General features: G+C 35.7%; 1 long non-coding RNA gene across 1 annotated transcript; it reads left to right on the forward strand.

Annotated features, from left to right (window-relative positions):
• The first annotated feature begins 1,265 nt into the window (after window positions 1-1,265).
• LOC129532079 (uncharacterized) lies at window positions 1,266-22,635 on the forward strand. Its single transcript, XR_008677704.1, has 3 exons — window positions 1,266-1,358; window positions 19,581-19,991; window positions 22,451-22,635. It is a non-coding gene; the product is annotated as an uncharacterized lncRNA (long non-coding RNA).
• The last annotated feature ends 1,260 nt before the right edge of the window (window positions 22,636-23,895 follow it).

Below are 23,895 nucleotides of genomic sequence, written 5' to 3' on the forward strand. Positions count from 1 at the left end.
CCCAATCCACTTTTAATTAGCTAACTTCCAATTTGTTTATATCCCTAATAAATCAATGTTCTCTAGAGGGTCACAAACAAACTTGCAAAGTACAATTCAGTGGTCTATTCTAAACCTTTACTTCTTTAACCACTTCAGTGCATCTGATTTTTCAAATTCTTTTCTCTGGCTTTTCTAGCACTGAAACAATCTACCTTTGGAAATTTTGTTATCCATCTGTTGTCTACTTTTTCCCAGCCTCAAGATGTGGGAATTCCATTCTTAGTTCTCTTCTCTGATCTATCTCCATATCTTGACAAACTCTTAACAATTTTAAGTCTATATGTATAACTTGAGTAAAATATCAGGTGGCAATAAACACAAGATTCAGTGGTAGATTTCATCTAAAGTTGATCTTAACTGAAAAAGCAAGAAAATGCATGTAGAATATGCAGTTAAGATATTTCATGTGACTTATATTTGAATAATAATAGTAATGATAACAGACAAAACTAACATGTAATAGCGCTAGCTGCTTTATTTAGACCTATTTATTAGATGTGTCAGTATTATTCAAATCCACAAAATAAAGGACTGAAGAACAGAGCATTTAGCTAAATTTTCCAAAGTTACTCCTATGTAAGCTTTGGTACTGGGATTTAACACCTGGCATTATGGATCTAAAGTGATGTGTTCTTAATCACATTTTCAAGTAAATACTTCTCCCTTTGGAAACTAAAAACGACGAGAGAGATAATAAAGGTTTGCTGTCTAACAACTAATACCCACTTCATCTTAGTTAACTTACCCACCTCCCATCATTTGTCCACATATTAGAAGGCAATTTATAACCGGAAATATAAAAATATAAGAGAACAATTTTCTGGGAGTCAAAAGTTTTCCATTATCATGTGTTTGTGTCTCTGTGTGAGAGAGAGCGACAGAGAGATAAAGAGGAGGAAGGAGAGGAGAAGAATTATAAGAGGAGAGGAAAGAAGGAAAAAAAACGGAAAAGAAGAGAGAAGAAAGGAGAGGAGAAGTAAAGAGAGGTCCCTAACTTCTTTCATTCTGATTTGGTACAATACTGTGTACAATTGGACCCATGATAGCAATGTTCTATGACCACAGGGAGAGATGATATTATTTATGAGGGGAAATGCTATGTCGGGGGCACCAATTATTAGGGGGACCAGTCAATTGCCAAAGCCTCCAATTATGACGGGTATTACTATGAAAAATATTATGACGAATGCGTGGGCCGTGATGATAACATTATAGATATGATCATTACCTAGAAGGTTGCCGGGTTGACCTAGTTCAGCCCGCATAAGGAGGCTTAAAGCTGTGCCTAGGACCCCAGCTCAGGCACCGAACAACAGGTATAATGTTCCGATATCTTTGTGATTAGTTGAGAACAATCAACGGTTGGTGAATATAGGTGGGGGGCGGGGGGGGGGCGTAAAATGGCTGAGTAAGGCATTAGACTGTAAATCTAAAGACAGAGGCTAAACCTCTTTTTACCAGCCCCGAGGTGATTATCATGTTGAATTGCAAATTCAAAGGAGCAACTTCAATCCTGCGGGGGCTTCTCCCGCCTTTTTCTCCCCGCGGCGGGAGAAGTAGATTGAAGCCACTTGATTAGGGTATTTAGCTGTTAACTAAATTTTTGTGGGTTTAAATCCCGTTAATCTAGTAAGGGTTTAGCTTAATTAAAGTGGCTGATTTGCGTTCAGTTGATGCAGAGTAGGGTTTTGCAGTCCTTAGGTATTGCAGAAATTAAGTATTATTTACTTACTGAGGGCTTTGAAGGCTCTTTGTCTTGTTTAACCTAAGTTTCTAGGAGATAGATAAAGTGGGGAGATTGGTAGGAGGAAGGTGGCGAGGATGGTTAGTGGGGGGAGTAGTAGTATGGGTTTTGTATTTTCAAATTGTCACTTTATTTTTACATTGTTGGACATGGGGAATAGTGTAATTGAAGCAGAGTAGATTAGGCGTATGTAAAAGTATAGGTTAAGGAGGTTATAATAGCTATAGCAGTAGGAATGGTAAGGTTATTATTTTTTTGTAAACTCTTCATGATAATTCATTTGGGTAGAAAGCCAGTTAACGGGGGAAGGACTCCTAGTGATAGTAGAATAGATGGGATCATGGGTGTTAGTCAGGTTAATTTGTTTCAGGTGCGAGATAGTAATAGCGCTGTAGTGCTTGAGTTTAGGTTGAGTACTAGGAATGCGGTAGTTGTTAGAGTAATATATATGGCCAGGTTAAAAATGGTAATATTTGGGTTGTATATTAGCACTGCCATTATTCAGCCTGTATGAGTGATTGAGGAGTATGCTAGGATTTTACGTAGTTGTGTTTCATTAAGTGCACCTCAGCTGCCTGCCATGATAGATAAAATTGAAAGGGTAAGGAGAATATTTATGTTTACTAATCAGGAGATTTGATATATAATTGAAATGGGGCTAGTTTTTGTCATGTGAGGAGTAGGCCAACACACAGAGGGTGGTAGAGTGGAAGTTTATAAAAGACTTGGGCCCGTCCATGGGACCAATTATCTCTATAATTTCTAAAACATGAGGAACATAGGCTGCTATTGTTTATAGCACCATTAGTCAAGTGTCCTTTTACTTGCATCTGGAGAGACTCTAACATAGGTCTGAACACTGCTACTTTGTGCCATCAGATACTGTGTTACAGAGATAGTGAAGAATTTAAGATGCAGAACCAGATTGCCTTTAAAAACTTATGTGAGCATCTCAACCCACTCCTTACACTCCAGCTTCCTCAATTACAAAATGGCAACAATTATAGTAAATAATTTGTTTTTATTTTTATTATCAGCATCATATTCCTACCTTTATTTTTGTTGTAATTATTCCTTTGTGGCTAAATTTTAAATATTCCTTTCTTGCTCTGATGTTTCATCTACATATTTCTAATCACCTTCACATTATACATAACAGATTGCTGTTACATTGTCTTTAAACATTTTATATGCAAGTTAAATATGGAGACAGTTTTAAATCAGCAGATTATGGATGTCTGTTTGAAGGCACACAAGTGAAAAATTTCCACGAAAAGTCTTGATTGGAGAATCTAGAGATTGGTTAGTAAGTGATGGGATCCTGAAAACTAGCTATAAAGCCCAAAGAGAAATGACTTCTGAATAAAGATGTAGTTTCCCCAAATAGTAAGAATGAAACATCAAAGGCCACAACATTGCTATGAATAATTATATTGACTATGCAGAATTACACTGAACTAATTAAAGTACCTTGAGCCTTGACATTTTCATTTTTGTGACAAGAAATGCTCGTCCCCTTATCTATGCTCACTAATTAGTGGTAAAATTTGCTGATAAGAAAAATGTCATGCAATCAGTTCTGTCTGTGAGGTATTTCTCTTTGATATGGTTTTCTTCTGAACATTTTTACATAACATCTTTTTTTATCATAAAATGTAAATGGTTAAAATAAAATTGTTATTTCCACCCTAAAATAACAGTAATTTAAAAATCTGACTCCTTGTCATCTACCCATTCAGTCTCGATTGCTTAGAGTCATTTAGTTTTTCTCTTCTTCATGCACCCTATCAGAATAGTTCTCAGAACCTTTCTTTTTCCTTTCAATCTCTGAATAACCTTCTTCTTTAATTTCTACTACTACCACACTCAGATCTATATTACTTAATTCTTAAATTTACCACAAAAACCTCTACCTGCTTTTCCTTATTCTAAGCTCTGTACTCTCCAATTAAGATTATCCTTCCTAGTGTGACTTCCTCTCCTTGAAAGTCAGTTGAAACTTTCAGTCCCAGAGTTAATCTATCACAATTATAGAATACTTTAAATAGCAAACATATACCACCATATCTACCCCGACAGATGACCTCAACCTAACATGATCTTTCTGCTTGAATTATATAACAAAACAGGGTTGTCAGCCTCTGCACCACAGCTGATCCTCAGGAGACCCAGTCTCAGTTTTGGCCCTTCTCACTGCAGTTGCAGAATCTATTCCACCTGTGAAGTGACCGGCTGAGAAACAAGCACCCATCTGAACCAATGAGATGTGCTGGGGCTGAACAGCCTCTATGTAACAGCAGATCCTGAGGGGGACAGTCTCAGCTCTAGCCCTTCTTTCTGCAGTTGGGAAACCTCTCTGCCCCTGCAAGGAACTACTGGAAGGCACATCCATGTAGGCCATCTGGGCACACTCACTAGCTTTCATCCCACAGCACATCTTGGTGGTCCAGTCTTGGCTCAAGGTACTCTCTCTGCAGTCCCAACTGTGCAGAGTAATCCTGGGAGACACTCCAGTTTGGGTCACTGGGACAGGCTTACAGGCAAGGGTCCTGGCCAGCCTAGGTACCCTCCTTGTTCTTCCCCAGGTGATAAAACCCAGATGGAAGAACCATGCCAATCTCGGAGCCCTAGCAAGATTCACAATACACATGGGCTTAGAGCACCCTCCAGTGCTGAGACAGCTGCAGTGTCCGTGGGCTCATGGAACATAACAGTCTGCTTAGAACCTCTGGAAGACCCACCGAAGAAGGTCAGACACAAACAAATCCAGAATATGAATATTAAAATACGGAATCCCTCCATGTGGAGAACATATTGCATGTCCATAAGCATAAAGAACTTTCAGAGAAATGTGACCTCACCAAACATACAGAATAAGGAGTCAGAGACTGACCTTAAAGGTATGAAGATATGTGATCTTGCAAACAAAGAATTCAAAATAGCTGTTTTAAAGAAGTTCAGTGAGTATCAAGGAAATACAGAGAAATTATTCAAGATTATCAGAGATATTGAAATAATTTTTTTAAATTTAACAGAAATCCTGGAGTGAAAAATGCAATGACTAAAATAAATAATGCAATAAAGAGCATCAACAGCAGAATTGTTCAAACAAAAGAAAGAATCAGTGGGCTCAAAGACAAAATATTTGAAAATACACAGAGAAGAAAGAAAAAAGGATAAAAAAGAAGAGAAAAAGCTTATGAAATCTATGGTGCCACATCATAAAAGCAAATATCTGTGTTATTGGATTTCAAAGTGGAGCTAAGAAAGACAAAAGAGTAGAATTATTATTTCAAGAAATATTAGAAAGCTTTCCAAACCTAGAGAAATGTATAAATATCCAAGTCAGGAAAATCAAAGGTCAGTAATCAGATTTAACCCAAATAAGACTACCTCGAGACATAATCGAACGCTTAAAGATCAAAGACAAAGAGAGGGTCCCAAAATCTTCTGAGAGAAAAGAAGTAAAAAACATATAATGTAGCTCCAATACATCTGGCAGCTGACTTCTCAGCAGAAAACTTGCCAGCCAGGAGGAATCATTCAGAATGATGAAGAAGGGGAAAGAAGCTTCAACCAAGAATTCTGTACCCAACAGAGCTATCCTTCAGAAATGAAGAAAAGATAAATATTTTCCCAGACAACCAAAGTTGAAGTAATTCATTACTACTAGACATGTCATACAAGAAATAATGAAGGAGGTCTTCAAACTGAAAGAAATGCACACTAACCTGTTACAGAAAAACATTTGAAGGTAAAAAATTCACTGGCAAAACTAAGTATATAGACAAAATTAGACTTACTTTAATACTTATTCTAATACTATTTTAGTGTTATGTAAGCAATTATAAAATTATATCTTTAGTTTGATGACTAAAAGACAAAATTATTAACAATGGTAATAACTACCCTAACTTATTAAGAGATAGGCATTATAAAGAGATATAAAATGTAATATCCAAAATTCAAAATGTGGAGAGTCAATGCAATTAAAGAGGACAGGTGTTTTTGTGTGTTTGTGTGTGTGTGTCTGTGCGTGTGTGTTGGTTATTCTTAGCCTTAGAATTAAAGTTAAACTGTTATCAATTTATAGTAACTTGTTATAACTATAAGATGTTTTGGTAATCTTTATGGTATGCACAAAGCAAAAAAATAACAAATACACTAAAATTAAAAAACAGCAATCAAAACACACTATTAGAAAAAACCATTTAACCAGAAAGGATGACAGACACGGGGGAAAAAAACAATCTACAGAACAACCAGAAAATAAGAAAAAACAAAACCAGCAGGATTAAGTCCTTACTCATAATAATTACTTGAATATAAATGAATTAAATTCTATAATTAAGGAACATAGAATGGCTGAATGGATTAAAAAAATAAGACCCAGTTACATGCTTCCTATAAGGTCACTTCACCTAGACACACATAAATTGCATGAATGTGATAAGATATTATGTGCAAACTGAAACCAAAAAAGGGGAAGAGTAGCTATATTATATCCTATAAAACAGACTTTAAGTCAAAAGTAGTACAAAAGACAGAGAATGTCATTATGTAATGATAAGCATATATAATAATTTTAAGTAAACATGCATAAAACACTGAAGCACCTAAACATATAAAGCAAATATTAATAACCTACACAGAGATAAACCTCAGTACAGTAATAGTAGCAGACTTTAACATCCCACTTTCAGCAATGGATGTATCATACTGACAGAAAATCAACAAAGAATCCCCAGAGTTAAACTGCACCCTAGACCAAATGAACCTAACAGACATTTACAGAACATTCCATCTAACATCTGCAGAATATACATTCTTCTTACAGAAGATAAAACAGTCTCCAGGATAGACCATATATTAGATTACAAAACAAGTTTCAATGAATTTTTAAAATGCAAAATTAAATTAAAATTTTTTTCTGATCACAATGGAATAAAACTACAAATCCAGAAACTGTACAAATACACTGAAAGTAAACAACATGCTCCCAAACAACCCATGTCTCAAAATTTTAACATTTCTTGAGACAAACTGAAGTGGAAACACAGCATACCAAAATCTATGGGATTACAGCAAAAGCATCTCTAAAGGAAAGTTCATAACAGTGAACTCTTATATCAAAAAGCAAAAAGAGGCCAGGTGCAGTGGCTCAGGCCTGTAATCCCAGCATTCTGAGAGGCCAAGGTAGGAGGATCACTTGAGGTCAGGAGTTCGAGACCAGGGTGGCAACATCATGAAACACCGTCTCTACTAAAAATACAAAAATTACCTTGGCATGGTGGTGGGTGCCTGTAATCCCAGCTACTTGGGAGGCTGAGGCAGGAGAATCGCTTGAACCTGGGAGGCAGAGTTTGCAGTGAGTCGAGATCAGGCCTCTGGATTCCAACCTGGGTGACAGAGCGAGACTCCATCTCAAAAATAAAAAATAAAAATAAAAAAGTAAGAGAGCTCAAACAAACAAACTAATATTGTACTTCAAGAGTGGTGTGCGTCTAACTGAGTTGCTGAAGCAAGGACAGTATTCTCCCATGGCTATTGAAGAACAAGTGGCTGTTATCTATGTGGGTGTAAGGGGGTATCTTGATAAACTGGAACCCAGCAAGGTTACAAAGTTTGAGAATGCTTTCTTGTCTCGTGTTGTCAGCCAGCACCAAGCCCTGTTGGGCACTATCAGGGCTGATGGAAAGATCTCAGAAGAACCAGATGCAAAGCTGAAAGAGATTGTAACAAACTTCTTGGCTGGATTTGAAGCTTAAACTCCTGTGGATTCACATCAAATACCAGTTCAGTTTTGTCATTGTTCTAGCAAATTAGTTCCATTTGTAAAAGGGTTACTCTCATATTCCTTATGTACAGAAGTCGCATGAAAAGTAAAGGTTCCATAATGGCAAAAAAAAAAAAAAAACTAGAAAATCAAGATCAATCAAACCAAGCCCAACCTTAGTAGAGGAAGAATATGATACATATCAAAGCAGAAATGAACAAAAAAAAGAAAAAAATACAATAGATTAATGAAATAAAGAATTCATTTTCTAAAAGAACAAAGAAAACTTTAGCTGGAAGCTAGACTAAGAAAAAAAGAGAGACTACTCGAGTATTAAAATCAGAGATAAAAAAATAAGACATTTCAACTAATACCACAGAAATATAAAGGATTATAAGAGACTATTATGAACAAATATACACCAACAAATTGGAAAATTCAGAAGAACTGAACACATCACTGAACACATCCAACCTCCCAAGACCGAATTATAAAGAAATAGAAAACCTTAACAGACTAATGATGAATAATTGTATTGAATCAGTAATAGAAAATCTCCCATCAAGTAAAAAAAAAAAAAAACACAGGACATAATGACTTCACTGCTAAATTCTACCAAACCTGTATAGAATAACTAATACCAATTATACTCAACCTCTTCAAAAAATTGAAGAAGAAGGAATACTTCTAAACTCATTCTACATGGTCACTATTACCTTAATACCAAAACCAGACAAAGACACAGTAAAAAAGGCGAAACTACAAGTCAATATTCTCGACGAACACAGATGCAAAAATTCTCAACAAAAGAGTAGCAAACAGGATCCAAAAGCACACAAAAAAGATTATTCATTATGTTCAAGCGGGATTAATCCCAGGGATGCGAGGAAAGTTCAAAATATGCAAACCAATAAATGTTACGTTAACAGAATGCAGGACAAAAACCACATGATTATATCAATAAATGCAAAAAAGCCTGTGATAAAGTCCAATATTCCTTCATCATAAAATTCTCAACAAATTAAATATAAAAGAAATGTCCCTCAACACAACAAAGGCCTTATATAAGAAAAACACAGTGTCATACTGAAGAGGCAAGTGGAAAGCTTTTACTCTAAAATATGGAATAAGACAAGAATGCCCACTTTGATTACTTTTATTGAACGTAACACTAAGAGTCCTAGCCACAGAATTAGGCAAGAGAAAGAAATAAGGGACATCCAAATGAGAAAGAAGAAAATTAAATTGTTCCTGTTTGCAGGTGATATGACCTTATATATAGAAAATCCCATAGACTATACCAAAAAAATAGTTACAACTAATGAATTCAGTAAAATTGCAGGATACAAAATTAACATACAAAAATCAATACCATTTGTACATGCTGATAATGAAAAAGAAATAAGAAAGCAACCCTATTTACAATAGCGGCCAAAAATATAAAATACCTAGGAATTAATTTAACTGAGAAGATAAAAGATCTCTACAATGAAAACTACAAAAAAATCTGTGAAATAAATAAGTAGAAAAATATTTTATGTCATAGATTGAAAAAAATAATATTGTTAAAATGTTCTTACTACCCAAAGTTATCTATAAATTCAATGGAATACCTATCAAAATACCAATGAAACTCTTAACAAAAATAGGAAAAGTTATCCTAAAATTCATGTAGAACCATAAAAGACCCCATATACCCAAAGTAATTTTGAGCAAAAAGAACAAAGCAGGAGATACCACTCTACCTGACTTCAAAATATACTAAAACACTATAGTATCTATAACAGCCTGGTATTGATGTAAAAACAGACTAAAAATAGAACAAAATGAAACAAAATAAAGAGCCCAGAATTAATGCCATGTATATCCAACTGGTCTTTGACACAAGTGCCAAGAACGCACACTGGGGAAGAACAGTTTCTTCAATAAATGGTGCTGAGAAAATTGGATATCCATATGCAGAAGAATGAAACTATCTTTTGCCACTTAAAAAAATCAACTAAAATGGACTAAAGACATAAATGAAAGATCCAAAACCGTAAAACTACTAGAAGTTTTTAAGGTCTTTGCCAAAAAGCCACTTCACAGACCGGTGTCCTAAACCATTTCATCTAGTAGGGCAGCATCAATAATTTCTAATAGTTTTACCATCATTCTTCTTATTTCTATTTTTTCTTCTACTAGTTTCTACAACCACTGAAATCTGATTTCTATTACAATTTTACTGAAATCACTCTTGCTACAATCATTCACAATCCTCTAATTATTAATAGCCATTTTAAATTCCTTTATACTCTGTGGCCTAATTTGATGCTGATGATTTAATATCAACTTTTTCTGTATCTTTTTCTACTATTCTGGCCACTTGATTTTATTCTCCTTTATAAGCTATTTCTTCTTTGCTCCATTTTACAATATGGTAATTCCTAGTCTTCTTTATACCCTTTTGTTTTTAATATATCCTAGGAACTGGTGACCCACAAACATGTCAATGTACAAGAGCATTTTGTATTTCCACTCCTGTGTTTCTGATTTTCTATTAAATATATCCAAGTACATGCATCCAAAAGCTGTAACACTTGATAGTTCCAAAATGATTCCATCAATTTTTGCCAGCAGGCATGAGAAAACAAACAATATTATAGAAAGATAAGATGGTCTATGTGGCCCATGATCCATGACTATGTGAATGTTATCTCCACTTCCTCAAATGTCAATGCCTGAAGCCTGAGCCTCCTCCTTAAACTCAAACTTTCCTCAATCTCTACAAATATAAAGTCAACAATGATTAAAATTTTACTTCTTTTTTTGTACTTTTTTTATTTCCAACTTTTATTTTAAGATCCAGGTTACGTGTGCAGGTTGTACAGGTTTGTTACATAGGTAAATGTGTGCCATGGTGGTTTGCTGCACCTATCAACCCATCACCTAGATATTAAGCCCAGCATCCATTAGCATTCTTCCTTATGCCTTCCTTTCCCCTTACCCCCGACAGGCCCCAGTATGTGTTGCTCCCCACCATGTGTCTGTATGTTCTCATTGTTCAGCTCCCACTTATGAGTGAGAACATGTGGTGTTTGGTTTTCTGTTCCTGTGTTAGTTTGCTGAGGATGATGGCTTCCAGCTTCATCCATGTCCCTGCAAAGGACATGACCTCATTCCTTTTTGTGGTTGCATAGTATTCCATGGGATATATGTACAACATTTTCTTTATCCAGTCTATTGTCGGTGGGCATTTGGGTTGATTCCATGTCTTGGTTGTTGTGAATAGTGCTACAATGAACATACACATGCATGTATCTTTAAAATAAAATGATTTATATTTCTTTGGGTATATACCCAGTAATGGGGTTGCTAGGTCATATGGTATTTCTTCTTCTAGATCTTTGAGGAATCACCACACTGTCTTCCACAATGGTTGAACTAATTTACATTCCCACCAACAGTGTAAAACTCTTCCTTTTTCTCCTCACCCTCACCAGCATCTGTTGTTTTTTGACTTTTTAATAATCACCACTCTAACTGGGGAAAGGTGGTATCTCATTGTGGTTTTGATTTGCATTTCTCTAATGATTAGTGATGTTGTACTTTTTTTCATATGTTTGTTGGCTGCATGAATGTCTTCTTTGGAGAAGTGTCTGTACATGTCCTTTGCTCACTTTTTCATGGGTTTTTTTTTCTTGTAAATTTGTTTAAGTTCCTGGTAGACTATGGATATTAGACTTTGCCAGATGGATAGATTGCAAATTTTTTCCCCATTCTGTAAGTTGTCTGTTCACTCTGATGATAGTTTCTTTTGCCGTGCAGAAGTTCTTTAAAAATGAATCAATATAAGCTACTTAATGCTACATTGCTGTATCTCTGCATTCCTCTGAATAGCTAACTCTTTGTAGTTTCTAATACTTTCATCTTCAGGACACCTCCCCCACCTTGTTTACCCTAGCACCTTAGCTATTATTACTTGTGTGCTATTCAAAAGGCAATTCTTCATTTGTCCTTACTTGTAATTCAGCTACAGTGAGCTGTCCCATACCTCCATTTCTCTGCTTTAGATTTTTGAAAATTAAAATTCCAATTACACACAAGAAATATCTATATCCTTCATAGGTAGCCAAGATATACACATCTATTTTTTCTTAGTTTTTATTTAAATGGCATTTCTTCCTACCTTTCCATTATAACAGATCTTGAACAATGCCCAGGGTAAGGGAAAAGCAATTATGAGTAGGATGAAAATATTAATAAACTCAAGATTGAAAATAAAACTTTTCAAGCTTCCCCATTTTTTAGATTAAATCATTTTCATTTCAGGTATATATTTAGTAACTGACATTTACCAAGCACAGTACCAGAGCTAGGAAAAATAAAAGAAAAATAATGCAAAGTGAACTGAACTGCACTTACACACAAATTAAAAAATGTAATGTAATCTGCTCTTTTTTAATGGTATCTCTTTACATACAGTCAAAACAGGCTGATATTGTACAGTTACTTTCTTAAATTCTTATTTTTTATTTTTGTGGGTACATGGTAGGTGTATATATTTATGAAATACATGAGATACTTTGATGTAGCCATGCAATGCACAACAATCATATGAGGGTAAATGGGCTATACATCACCTCAATCCTTTATCCTTTGTGTTACAAACAATCCAATTATACTCTTTTAGTCACTTTAAAATGTATAATTAAATTATTATTGACAATAGTCACCCTGCCATGCTATCAAAAATATTAGATTGTATTCATTCTTTCCATTTTTGGCACGCATTAACCATCCCCACATTCTCCACTATGCAACCCCTCCCAGCTGCTGGTAACCACCCTTCTACTCTCTATCTCCATGAGTTCAATTATTTTAATTTTTAGTTCCCATAAATAAGTCAGAACATGCAAAGTTTGTCTTTCTGTGCCTGGCTTATTTCACTTAACACAATGAACTCTAGTTCCATCCATGTTGTGGCAAATACCAGAATCGCATTTTTTATGGTACTCCATTGTGTATGTGTACATGTTTTCTTTATCCATTTATCTGTTGATGGTTATAGGTTGCTTCCAAATATTGGCTATTGTGAATAGTGCTGCAATTAACATGGGACTGTAGATATCTCTTCAATATCTTAATTTCCTTTCTTTTGGGTTTATACCTAGCAGTGGGATTGTTGGGTCATATAGTGGTTATATTTTTAGTTTTTTGAGGAACTTCCATGTTGTTCTGCACAGTGGTTGTACTAGTTTACATTCCCCCCAGTAGTGTATGAGGGTTCCTTTTTATCCATATGCTCGACAACATCTGTTATTACTTTTGGGTAAAAAACATTTTAATTGAGGTGAGATGATATCTTATTGTAGTTTTGCTTTTCATGTCTCTGATGATCAATAATGTTGAGCACCTTTTTATATACCTGTTAACTATTTGTCCTCCTTTGAGATATGTCTATTCAGATCTTTTGCCCATTTTTAAATCAGATTATTAGATCGTTTTTCTATATAATTGTTTGGGCTCCTTATATGTTCCAGTTGTTAATCCCTTGACAGATGAGTAGATTACAAATATTTTCTCCCATTCTGTGGGTTGTCTCTTCACTTTGTTGATGGTTTTCTTTGCTGTGAAGAAGCTTTTTAACTTGATATGATCCCATTTGTCCACTTTTTGTTTTGGTTGTCTGTGCTTGTGGGGAATTGCTCAAGATATTTTTGCACAGTCCAATGTCGTGGAGACTTTCTCCCATGTTTTCTTTCAGTGATTGCATAGTTTGAGGTCTTAGATTTATGTTTTTAATCCATTTTGATTTGATTTTTGCATATGGCAAGAGATAGGGGTCTAGTTGCATTCTTCTACACATGGATATCCAGTTTCCTCCTCACTATTTGTTGAAGAGACTGTCCTTTCCCCAATGTATGGCCTTGGCATTTTGTCAAAAATGAGTTCACTATAGATGCATGGATTTGTTTCTGGGTTCTCTATTCTGCTCCATCAGTTTATGTGTCTGTTTTTATGCCACTACCATGCTGTTTTCATTAATATAGCTCTGTAGCACAATTTGAAGTTAGGTAATGTGATTCTTCCAGTGTTGCTATTTTTGCTCAAGGTATGTTTGGCTATTCTGGGTCTTTTGTGTTTCCATACAAATTTTACAGTTTTTTTTTCTATTTTTGTAAAGAATATCACTGGCATTTTGATAGGGATTTCATTGAATCAGCAGATTGCTTCGGGTAGTATGGACATTTTAATAATATTGATTCTTCCAATCTATGAACATCGAGTATTTTGTCATTTTCTGGTGTCCTTGCCAATTTATTTCATCAGAGTTTTATAGTTTTCATTGTAGAGATCTTTCACTTCTTTGAATAATTTCATTCCTAAATATTTAATTTTATTTGTAGCTATTGTAAATGAGATTACGTTATTGGTTTCTTTTTCAGATTGCTCACTGTTGGCATATAGAAATGCTACTGATTTTTGTATGTTGATTTTGTATATTGCAACTTTACTGAGTTTATCACTTCCAATAGTTTTTGTATGTAATCTTTAGGGTTTTTTTAAAATATAAGATCATACCATCTGCACACAAAAATAATTGGCTTCTTCCTTTCCAATTTGGATGTTCTTCATTTATTTCTCTTGTCTGATTGCTATAGCTAGAATTTCCAGTAGTATGTTGAATAACAGTTGCAAAAGTGGGCATCTTTGTCATGTTTCAGATCTTAGAGAAAAGGCTTTTAGTTTTCCTCCACTCAGGATGATACTGGCTGTGGGTCTGTCATTGGTGGTTTTTATTATTTTGAGGTATGTTCCTTCTATATCCAGTTTTTGAGGGTTTCATCTTGAATGGAAGTACAATTTTATCAAATGCTTTCTCAGCATCAATTGAAATAATCATATGCTTTTTCCTTCATTCTGTTGAAATGTTGAATCATATTGATTGATTTGAACCATCCTTGTATGTCTGGGATAAATCCCACTTGATCATGATGAAAGATCTTTTTAATGTATAGTTAAATTTTGTTTGCTCATATTTTGTAGAAAATGTTTGCATCAATGTTCATCAGGTATATTTGGCCTACTTTTTTTAAGACTGTCTGATTTTGGTATCAGAGAAATACTGGCCTTGTAGAATGAGTTTGGAAGTATTCTCTGTTTCTCTATTTTTTTTAATAGTTTATGATTGATATTAGTTATTTCTTAAATGTTTGGTAAAATTCAGCAGTGAAGCCTTTGTTTCATGGGCTTCTCTTTGCTAGGCGATTTTTTATATGGTGTCCATTGTTATTCCTTATTGCTCTGTGCAGGTCCGTATTTCTTCATGTTTCAATCTTGGTAGGTTGTATGTGTCTAGGAATTTGTCCATTCCATGGTATTCCAATTTATTGGCATATAGTTGCTCAAAGTAGCCTCTAATGATCTATTAAATTTCTGTGGTATTGGATGTAATGTGTTCTTTCTCATCTCTATTTGAGGCTTCTCTGTTTTGTTTGTTTGTTTGAGACGGAATTTCACTCTTGTTGCCAAGGCTGGAGTGCAATGGCGCGATCTCAGCTCACTGCAACCTCCGCCTCCTGGGTTCAAGCGATTCTCCTGCCTCAGCCTCCTGAGTAGCTGGGATTACAGGCATGTGCCACCAGTCCCGACTAATTTTGTATTTTTAGTAGAGACGGGGTTTCTCCATGTTGGTCAGGCTGGTCTCGAACTCCCGACCTCAGGTGATCTGCCTGCCTCAGCTTCCCAAAGTGCTGGGGTTACAGGCATGAGCCACCACGCCCAGCCTGTTTTTTTTTCTTAGTTTGGATAAAGGTTTGCCAATTTTGTTTATCTTTTCCAAAAAGCTGTTTTGGGTTACACTGGTCTTTTGCATTGTTTTCTTTTTTTCAATTTCATTTATTTCTGCTATATTTTAATTATGTCCTTTCTTCTACTAATTTTGAACTTGGTTTGCTCTTGCTTTTCTAGTTATTTAAGATGCATCATTAGGTTGTTTATTTGAAGTTTTTCTACTTTTCTTATGTAAGCACATATAGCTACAAATTTCCATCTTACTGTTGCTTTTGCTGTATCCTATAAGTTTTGGTATGCTGTGTTTCCACTTTTATTTGTTTCAATACATTTTTAAATTTTTTTCTTAATTGATTCATTCACCTGTTAGTCATTCAGGAGCTTATTGCTTAATTTCCATGTATTTGTATACTTTCCAAAATTCCTCTTGTCATTGATTTATAGTTTTATTCTATCATGGTCAGAGAACATGCTTAATATTATTTCAACTTCTTTGAATGTTTTAAGACTTGTTTTGTGACCTAATATATGGTCTATCCTTGAGAAATGATTCATGGGCTGAGAAAACATCATGCATATTCTGCACCTGTTGGATAACATGTTTTGTAAATATCTATTATGTTCACTTAGTCTAGACTGCAGAATAAGCCTGAAGTCTCTTTGTTGATTTTTTTGTCTGAAAGATCTGTCCACTGCTGTAAGTGAGGTGTTACAGCCTCCAGCTATTATTTTACTGAAGTCTATCTCTCTATTTAGCTCTAGTAATATTTTCTTTATATATCTGGGTGCTCTAGTATTGTGTGCATATGTATTTAAAATTTTCATATCTTCTAGATCACTTGAGCCCTTTATCATTATATAATGACCTTCTCTGTCTCTTTTCATAGTTTTTGTCTTGAAATCTATTAGTGATGCAAATATAGCTACGCTTTTTCTTTTTTGGTTTCCATTGGCATGGAATACCTTTTTCATCGCTTTATTATCAGTGTATGTGTGTCTTGTTCCTATTTGGGGTTTTTTTTTTAATCCATTCAGCTATTCTGTCTTTTGAATGGGTAGTTTAGTCCATTTACAGTCAATATTATTATTGATAAGTAAGGACTTACTCCTGCCATTTTTGTTATTTGTATTCTGATTGTTTTCTGGTCTTGTCTTCCTTTTTTGTTTTTCTTTCTTCCTGTCTTCCTTTTAGTGAAGGTGATTTTCTCTGGTTATGTTATTTAGTTTCTTGCTTTTTATTTTTTGTGTATCCTCTGTATTTTTTTGAGATTACCATGATACTTGCAAATAATATTATTTTAATCTGATGATGATTTTACACTAACTGCCTACACAAACAAAAAAGAGAAAATGAATAACAACTCTACACTTTGTCTATTCACTTTTTAACATGTTGTCCTTTGTATTTATATCTCCTTGTACTGTTTATGTCTTGAGAAGTTGTAGTTTTTATTTTCAATTGGTTCATCTTTCAATTTTTCTACCCAGGATGTGAGTAGTTTACACATCACAATTAGAGTGTTATAATATTCTGTGATAATATTCTGTGATTTTTTGCTTACCTACTATTACCTGTAAGTTTTGGACCTTCAGATGATTTATTATTGCTTATTAACATTCTGTTGTTTCAGATGGAAAAACCCCTTTTAGCATTTCTAGTAGGTCTGATGTGGTGTTGATGAAGTCTCTCAGCTTTTGTTTGTCTGAGAAATTTTTTATTTTTCCTTCTTTTTTGAAGAATATTTTCATTGAATATGCTATTCTAGGGTAAAATATTTTTTTTCCTTCATCATTTTAAATATGTCATGCCACTCTCTCCTGGCTTGTAAGGTTTCTACTGACGTCTGCTGCCAGATGTGTTGGAGTTCCTTTGCATGTTATTCATTTCTTCTATCTTGCTGCTTTTAGGATCTTTTTTTTTTTATCCTCAACCTTTGGGAGTTTGATTATTAAATACCTTTGGGTTAAATTTTCTTTATGTTCTATAACCTTCTTATACTTGAATATTGATATCTTGCTCTAGGTTTTGGAAATTCTATTTTATTATCTCTTTGCATGAACTTTCTGCTCCTATGTCTCTGGCTACCTCCTCTTTAAGGTTAGTAACTCTTAGATTTTCTCTTTTGAGACATTTTCTAGAACTTGTAGACATGTTTCATTCTGTTTTATTCTTTTTTTCCCCTCTTCTGTCTGTGTATTTTCAAAGAGCATATCTTCAAAGTCACCAATTCTTTCTTCTGCTTGATCAGTTCTGCAACTGAGATGCTGATGCATTCTTCAGTGTGCCAATTGCATTTTCAGCTCCAGAATCTCTGCTTGATTCTTTTTAACTATTTCAGTTGCTTTGTTAAATTTGTATGATTGGATTATGAATTCCTTCTGTATGTTATCCTGAATTTCATTGAGTTCCCTCAAAACAGCTATTTTTAATTCTCTGTCTGAAAGATCTATCTTTCCAGAATTGGTCCCTGGTGCTTTATTTAGCTTATTTGGTGAGATCATGTTTTCCTAGATGGCCTTGATGCTTTTGGATATTTGTCAGTGTCTGGGCATTGAAGAGTCAGGAATTTTTGTAGTCTTCATTGTCTGGGCTGATTTGTACCCATCCTTCTTGGGAAGGCTTTCCAGGTATTTAAAGGGATTTGGGTGAAGTGGTAACTTCAGTCACTGCAACTGTATCTGCACTACAGGGCACCTTTAGCCCAGTAATGCTTGGCTCTTGCAGACTCAGAGGCACTGCCTTGGTAGTCTTTTATAAGATCCAGAAGAATTCTCTAGATTATCAGAGAATTCTTGTTCTCTTCTCTTACATTCCCCCAAACTAATGATGTCTTTTTCTCTTTGCTGAGCTGCCTGGAGCTATGGGAGGGGTAATAAAAGGACTGCTGTGGCCACCACCACTGGGACTGCACTGTGTCAGATCTGAAGCAAGCACAGCCCTGAGTCTCATCCAGAGCCCATTATAACCATTGCTTGGCCAATATCTATGTTTGTTCAAACCTCAGTGCTCTACAGTCAGCAGATGGCAAAGCCAACAAGGCTTTTCTCTTTCCCTTTAGGGTGGAAAATTTCCCCCCAGCCCAGGTAGGTCCAGGGAAGCCATCCAGAAGCCATGCCTAGAGTCCAGACCTTAGGAATTTACCTGGTGCTCTATTCTACTGTGGTTGAGCTGACACACCAAAAGATAAAGTTATTCCCACTCTTTTTTTCCCCTTTCCACAAGCAGAGGATCCTCACTCCATGGCCACTGCCACCACAGTTCCACAGGGAATACTGCCAGGCTACCACCAATGTTCAATCAAGGCCCAAGGTCCCTTCAGTCAGCTTGTGGTGACCGTTACCAGGCCTAGGTTTACCCTTCAGGGCAGTAAGCTTGCCCTCTGGTCCAGGAAAGGTCCAGAAATGTCATCCAAGAGCCAATGCTTGGCACTGGTGACCCTAAGAGACCACTTGGTATTCTGCCGCATTGCAGCTGCAAGACAAAGTCACTTTACTCTTCTCTCTGCTTTTCTCAAGCAGAAGCAGTGCCTCCCCATAGCCACCACAGCCGTGAATATGATGAGTGACACCTGAAGTAAGCACCTCTCAGAGTGTCACCTAAGGCCCATGGCATGTACTAACTGACTAATGCTGCTGATTATTCAGGGCCCAAGGGCTCTTTAGTCAGTAAGGGATAAATTCTGTCAGAATGTGGTCTTTCCCTTCAAGGTAGTGGGTTTTCTTCTTGTCCACGGTATGTCTATAAATGTCTAGGAGCTAGGGCCTGAAATGGGTGCTTTGGGACTCAGTCCAGTGCCTCATTCTACTGTGGCTGAGCTGGTATCCAAGTTGCAAGACAAAAATCCATTTACTGTTCCTTCTCCTTTTCTCAAGCAGATGCAAGGAATCTCTTTTGGAGCTGTGAGCTGTACTGCCAGGAGTTGGGAGAGGGGTGGCACAAAAGTACGCCTTTGGTCACTCCCAACTGGTGTCTCACTAGGTTACTTGTTCCCCACATCCACTGGCTCTGAGCCCCACACAGCACTAGGACTTGTCTAGGAGTTGCAGTTCTTATGGCTTAGACTGCCTTTCTTTCTTTTTTTCTTTTTTGAGATGGAGTCACTGGACTGCAGTGGCACTATCTTGGCTCACTGCAACCTCTGCCTCCCAGGTTCAAGCAATTCTCCTGTCTCAGCCTCCCTAGTAGCTGGGATTACAGGCACACGCCACCATGTCTAGCTAATATTTTTGTGTGTTTTTTAGTAGAAATGGGGTTTCACCATGTTGGCATGCTGGTCTCAAACTCCTGACCTCAAGTGATCCACCCGCCTTGGCCTCCCAAAGTGCTGGAATTACAGGCACAAGCTACTGCGCCGGGCCAGCCACTGCGCCCAGCCTGCTTTGCAAGTTTAATTGGAATGCCAGAGCACCTTAGCCTACGGCGGTGAGGCTTGCTGAAACTCAAGTTCCAAGCAAGGAGATGGACAATTTCTCTTTGGCTAGAGGTTCTAAATGCTCCCTCTGTGGTCATCAGCTGAGTTCTGCAAAGTGTTGTTTTCCACTGTGACAGGGCAGCAGTGAATTCCAGTGCAAAATCCCATAATCACTGCACTTCTCCTCCCCCAATCATACAGATTCTCCACATCATGCAGTTCCTGCTAAGGAATGGAAAAGGTATGGTGTCAGCAATTCAAGACTATCTCTCCTACTCTTTACAGTATCTCTTTCAGTGATATCAAATTAAAACCAGGTGATTGCTCACCTGATTTTTGGTTCTTATGAAGGTGCTTTCTTGTGTAGGTAGTTGTTACATTTCATATTCCTGTGGGGAGGACAACTGGTGGAAGCTTCTATTTGGCCTTCTTGGTAATATAATTTTTGTAGCAATAGAAGTATGTATATTTCACAGAAATGACACATAATTTAAACTGATGCTCTCAGTAGTTTATAATCATTAGGAAAGCAGCATGAAAGAAGTGACTCCTAAGCAAAATTGCAGGAGATCAGTGGGAGTGCAAAGATTTACATAAATTGGGAATTTTAGAAACTGGAAGTAGCAAATATCAACATCAGTATGCGGATGGCTCTTTTATGTTTTTGTCTCATTTAGCACCTGACGAGTACAACAGACAAATAATATACATATTTGTATATAAGAGAGAGAAACTGTGGTAACAGGTGAAAGGTATGACCAACATAGATTTCATAGTTATGAAAAATGACATTCTTCCTAATCCTCATATTATATAACTGAATCTATTTTGCACTGGGACACTAGATTGTTCTATCTCTTTTATTTATTTATTTTTGAGACGGAGTCTTGCTCTGTCGCCCAGGCTGGAATGCAATGGCACAATCTTGGTTCACTGAAACCTCCGCCTCCCGGGTTCAAGCAGTTCTCCTGCCTCCGCCTCCTAAGTAGCTGGGATTACAGGTGTACACCACCATGCCCGATTACTTTTTGTATTTTTAGTAGAGATGGAGTTTCACCATGTTGGCCAGGCTGGTCTCAAATTCCTGACCTCAGGTGATCTGCTGGCCTAGGCCTCCCAAAGTGCTGGGATTACAGACGTGAGCCACCGCGCCCAGACAGATTGTTCTATTTCCAATAATTATCAATATTGTCTCCTTCATTCAAATTTATAAGGTAAGTCTTTCTATGTGGCTACATCTTAATACCACTGCTTTACTCATATATGTAAGTAGAAAGGATTGGACATCCCTTTTCTGTTTTGGTGGGCTGGTTCCAGAACACCATATAATATATTAGAGCCATGAGAGGTGTTAAAATCCTTAAAATACAGAGCCACAATCCCTCTCTAATAGGTTTGGGAAATCTCTACCTAACAGGAGATAACAAAGTAAGCAGATTCCTGAATATCACACTTGCTTCTCATATTTTCCTGAAGAATGTGGCTGAAATAAATATCACCAATGACCTTTATAGGTTTCACTTTATTAGCCATCCAAATATTTGACAACTACTTAATCAATCAAGAATAGGTACCACATAAGAGAGAAACAATTTTTCTAGTTAAAGCAGAAGCTTAGAAAAAGTATAACTCGTTTCAAGAATCTCAAATTTCATGGTGCATAAGAAAATTTACCTATCCTTACATATGCTATCCTATGTCCAGGGAAAGATTCATCAAAAATATTGTACTAGTATCAAAGATTGGGAGAAAGACCCAAAAGGTAATGGTTCTTCTAATGTCTCAAATTTTAAAAAATGAGCGGGAAAATCTCTATAAAAGTTACACATTATAAATCACATTTTCCTGGAACAAAACACCACTTACCTTGGAAATTGTCTCTACAAAATATATTGTCTCTCTTACTTACAAAAAGCAAAATAATAATTACCTGACAAAGAACTACAAATATTTGATTTTTGATGGAGCTTAATTACAAGCTCTGTCTTTGGTAGAAGCTTTGAACAGGATTTATGCAGACCTTCACTTAATTTGAGAAATATGATTCAGGGTTAATTTAGAGTAAGAGAATGCCAAATTAACTATTGGGATGAGGTCACACATGAAGCTCCAAAGCTGGCTCAGTTCAAGGCATATTTTCATGAAATTGTAAATTGTCTTTCATAAAAGAGGTTCTTGAATGTAACAGATTCATTCATGAATGAAAGGAAAAAATAGGAAAGCAGAAAGATTTGAAAAGAAGCTCATTAAATGTATTTATTTTAAATTAATAACATTGAACAGTTACCATATTTTTATAATCATAACATAAATAATTGAAATCATGCGGTACAACAAAAATCAATTTGACAAAATAAGACATCTAATGGAATATAAGTTTTGAAGCAAAATCACATTTTATAATACAAAGAAAAGTGAAAGCAGATAATACAGAATAAATGTATATAAATGATAATTTGGATTATTTTTCAGATAATTTCACTGTCCTTTCCCTCTCATTGGGAGTGAAATAGAATTCCTTCCTTTAGTAATGTTCAGCTTGGCCATGTGACTCACTTTGGCTAATAGAAGGTAATGATGTTGCTACAAGCAGAGACATGGCTTGGATCCTATTATGGTCTTACGGTTTGCCAGGAGAGGAATATATCCTAGATTGTCTGAACCTCACAATGGAACATGAAGAGACCATTTGCCTTGTAGGTGCGGGTTCAAGGAAGATGAGACAAATATGGAATAAGCTTGTATCCATTCCTGGAGCCTGGAGCCTGGAGCCTGGGGCCCAGATACTCAAGAAGCCTTGAGTCTAATTTAGTCCAGCTGATTTTCAGCTAACCCTCGCACACATAAACATGAGAATAAATGAGTTTTCTTTCAATTCAAAATAACTTGTCTCTAAGAATTTAATTTGTCTTTGAGAATTAGAAAGAAAAAGAATAAAACCAGGAAGAAAATGTAGTATTGGGATTTTTATGGACAAAATTATTTCTGTCCCAGTTTTTTATATTTATGCCTTTGTATACTGTGATTATTCTGCAGTTGATTGGTGAAAAAGCATATCTGTATGCTTTTTCAAGTATGATTGTTCATCAATGTGTTATTTTAAACAATTTTGATTTTATGTTATATTAAAGAGAATAGCTATAGGAAGCAAAGGGTTGTGTATAATGACCTAGTATTATTTAACAATGAGCTTAACATTTTTAGATAGAAACACAGCCTGATACTTTAAAGGTCTTCAAAACCTGGTACTAATATGTATAAGTTACTCAGTTAAGAAAATACAACAATTTAGGAATGAGTGACGAGGAGAATTAAGGCATAAGATAAATGGAATTGCCAGTGGTTGATTTAGACATGTGCAACTGACTATAAAATCAACCATTGGTTTGTAGTTTCATTGCAATTCCATTTCTTCAGGAACAGTCTTGACATATAAAACTATTGAATATTATAGTCAGTAAGATACCATATAATATCTACTTTGTCAAAAAAAGTGTACTTTCTAAATTAATGAACAATTTCCAGGTGAAATACAAAGAGGAGAAATGTGGCATGGCTAACTTTTACTCAAATCCAAGGAGATTTGCTTGTCTTCCACACACATTGCCTTGTATTTAGAGTTATATCCTATAATTAAATCCAGAGGGAATGAGTTGTATTCTCTCTGGTAACTCATCTTTCAATGTTTTCACATAAATTTCAGGAATGTCTTGGTATAATAAAACTAATTGGTCTCCGTGGGAAATACAAAAGTGCATTTTGAAGAGGTTTGCTTTCATTTTACTATGAGTTTTGTTTGGTATATTATTAATATGTAAAATAAAGAAGTAGATATCTATACGTATGCAAAATCAGTCCTATAATCCAAATATTATAATAGATGTGTTACATGAGGCCTGTTTCAAGTCAGTTCTATGGAACACAAATTGTACTTTTCAGAAAAATAATGGTATCCCCAAAGATTATTATTCTGGACAAGACTGAAAAATAACTATCTAAACTCCTAAAGCAATTTAAATCCTCCTTGAAATAAGGCAGGGGACAATAAATAAATAAGAAAAAACAAATAAAGCCTAATGTAAATGACTAATAGACTATGTATTAACAATGTTAACATGAAAAAGTAATTCAGAATTTCACTTTTA

The sequence above is a fragment of the Gorilla gorilla genome, chromosome 11, assembly GCF_029281585.2.
Source record: "Gorilla gorilla gorilla isolate KB3781 chromosome 11, NHGRI_mGorGor1-v2.1_pri, whole genome shotgun sequence".
In the NCBI taxonomy this organism is placed as follows: domain Eukaryota; kingdom Metazoa; phylum Chordata; class Mammalia; order Primates; family Hominidae; genus Gorilla; species Gorilla gorilla.